Raw genomic sequence first — 3,520 nt, forward strand, 5'->3', positions numbered from 1 at the left:
GATGTGATGCATGCACCACCCAAGAAATTAGAGAGCATCTTGCCTCTTTTTAAACAGCTAACCACATAAAACATGATTTTACTGACACTGGACCATGCTTGTAATCATTTCTGGGTGAAATTGAACCGGACACTTCCATGTGCTATCCACAGTAAGACACTAAACCTTTTCCCCCAGAGGCAGGCAATGAGCCTAATGACATCACTCTTTGTGTAGTCTATGATTCAACCTGTGCAAACATAAATTGGAGCTTAAAGCGCCACACTAAGACTGTCATGGAGCAGTCTCAGTAGAACTAGTGCTAGTTGCTCTTCTCTCTATTAACCCACCTGGACAGCTTCCTGCAGCTCAGAGGCATTACAAAATCTATGCTAACAGTGAGTGTTTTCTGCAGAATTTACTGTGAAGATGCCCGTTCATGGCAGCATTCCATCATTGGAGATGTTGTTATGGCCACTTGGTGGGTCTGGGACTTCAGGGCAAGAGGCACCGATGTGCTCATCTGGGAAGAGGCAACACCCATAGAGTTTTAAGAACTGGCACAGCCTACCTGGACCTCTCTGATGAATATTTGTAGGCTCCAATATTCCAAGACTGCCATCACGGAGATACATGACTTACTTTGGAAAGACATTCTGCCACACTCTCATGCCTGGACTACTTCCTCTGTGGAGGTCAAGGTTACATTGAATCTTAACTTCCTCACCACGAGATCTTACCAAGCAGCCACAGCAAATCTTTGCCCTGTTTCCCAATTTCCTGCACACTGCTACATCAGTGAGCTTGCTCGGGCACTGTATTCCTAAAGAAATAATTTTGTCAACTTTATTTCCAATAAGATATCTCAAGCACTAGGATTTTCCATCATTGCTGGCTTCCAACAAGTGCAGGCAGCCACTAACTGCACTCATCTGTTCATGAGTGCACCCGTTAAGAACCCAAACCTTTTCATCATCAGAAAAGACTGCCACACCTCATTGTAGTTATTGTGAATCATGAAAAGAATTTCTTCATGGTGAATGCTATGTTTCTGTGAAACACACATGACTTCCACAACCTGTGGAAGTCTAAACTGCTGGACGTTTTCAATACCGGCAATGCCTGGAGGGACGAATCCTGGCAAACAAGGGCCAGTTCCACGGCGGCTCACAGCAGTACACTCCGTTACCACAGCAGCTAAGCACAGATACAAGAGCCAAGCAGAAACCAGGGCAATACTGGAAAACACCATTGGTCTTCTCAGGATGTGATTTCATTGCCTGCATCAGTCCAGGTTTGCACTGTAATAGGTGGCAAACAGATGTAGACACTTTGTTGTTCGCCACACGCCATACAATATTGCAGAACCCAAGACAGTTGACCGTGCATGAAGAATAGCAACAAGGAGAGCCAAACCCTGAGGGCCACGAGCTGGAACCTGGAGGGTAGCAGGGAAGAAAAGAAAGGTGTTGGGGTATACCCCTGCCCAGTATTTGCAGCCTTGTCTCCCAGCTCAGCAGAGAAGGGAAGCACTTTGAGTACAGGTTATAAGGGACTTCCTGACGGCAATGCTCCTTAAGATTTTGTAAAAGAGAAACCCCCCAATGCAACCAAGTGACTATCTTCATACCCCAAATGTTACCATTGACATAGTACACCCAGATCACACAAAAAAAAATCCCTCACATCCAGCTTTGTAGGTGCACCAGCAGTGAGCAGAACACAAGTAAATAACTCAAAACCATAAAATGCTGGAAACACTCAGCAGGTCAGGCAGCATCTGTGGAAAGAGAAATGTTTAGTGTTTCATGTTCAGACTTTTTGTTGGAACTAATTTTCACAAATAACTGATTCATTGCACTGGTTACTTAAATTCCTTGTTTGTGCCTGCTCAGTGGCACTTGGCTTAACAACTCAGACCTCTCCAATAAAAGACTGTGAGGATTCCCCCTCTGCAGATCTGAGCAATGACACCCCGACATACCTTGTGAGGATATGAAATTTCTTTCCTGCATCACTCCTGGATGAGACTACAGCAGCTGACTCATTCTAGGCTCTTCTTACAGTAGACATCCTGCTCTCCTTGCCACACAGGATTACTCTCCTGACATTAACCATGACAATCTCATTGACCATGACATTGTCCCTTAAAGTGAATGTGGGAGCCACCTCCCTCCCACCTGAGTCATTGTGTCTTCCATGGCAGCCATGGTATGCTGTGTGACTTGTGGGGAGTGTAAATTTGAGAGTTAATGCCCTTTTTAATTTCTGCACAGCATAGAGTCAGGAACTGGGATAAACTGAAGGGTCATGTTGGAATCATGCAAATGTCAATTTGGTGCTTGCTTCCACTTGTAAACCCCTAATTTTGCTTCAAAGTGTATTTTCACCAATTTTATGACTGTTGCAGTGATTTGGCACAAGCAATGTTTTAGCACGCCAAAAATAGATGGAATCCAATTTCTAAACAGGTGCATGCAAACAAAAGATATATCTTTCCGTGACTTTTTAAAACAAGGTATGCATCAAAGTTCCTCCAAACACATAGAGTTAGTAAGCCTGAAGAGATTTGCAATGGAAAATTAAATATGCTATTACAACAAATAAAATGTCAGGGTACATTGACTACAGGCCAGATATGTATCAAAAATACGCAGTAAAATTGCCCAAGGTCATAGCATATGTTGAACAAATGGCAGTACTTAATGGAAACAAAAAGATTTCATGGAACATAGAATAGTACAGCACAGGAACAGGCCCTTTAGCCCACGATGTCTGTGCCAAACACAATGCCAAATTAAATTAAATCTCTTCTGCCTGCACATGATCCATATCCCTCATTCCCTGCATATTTATGTGTCTATTTAAAAGCCTCTTAAATGTCACAATTATATCTGCTTCCACCACTAGCCCTGGCAGCCCATTCCAAGCACCTACCACTCTCTGTGTAAAAAAAACTCTCCCTGTACATCTTCCTTAAACTTTCCCCCTCTCACCTTAAATGCAAGTGCTCCAGTACTTGACATTTCTACCCAGGAAAAAAGATTCGGACTGTCTGTCCTATCTAGACCTCTCATAACTTTATAAACATCTGTCAGGTCATAGTACCCCTTATACCCGACATTGGCGGATTTGGCTAACAGTGCTAATGATTATCATTTTAGTCTGCTGGTCAGGACAGTTCAATGGTATTTAGTATTGACTAAATAAGGGAGTTTTACCGCAAACTACAAGAGATAACCGTGTATCATTACAGGGCTGGTCATATGATTCTGTATCATTGAAAGTTTGTGCTGACGTGAATTACAAATTGCTTTATTATAATGTCACTCCTATGCAAACAAAATACCTGGAAATATTATTTAAAATTGCCACTCCATTTTGGCCATATTTTACTGATGTAGGGGGTTCTGTAGGTACTTCAAAAAGAAATCTTTTTTAACCAATTATATTCCCTGTTCTCAAAGCTGTGATCCCTTGCTGAGATGCGATTCCATGGAGGGTGAAAAGAAAATGGTGAAAGTTGAACAACAGAGGTCTT

The sequence above is a fragment of the Pristis pectinata genome, chromosome 25 (assembly GCF_009764475.1).
Source record: "Pristis pectinata isolate sPriPec2 chromosome 25, sPriPec2.1.pri, whole genome shotgun sequence".
Lineage (NCBI taxonomy): Eukaryota > Metazoa > Chordata > Chondrichthyes > Rhinopristiformes > Pristidae > Pristis > Pristis pectinata.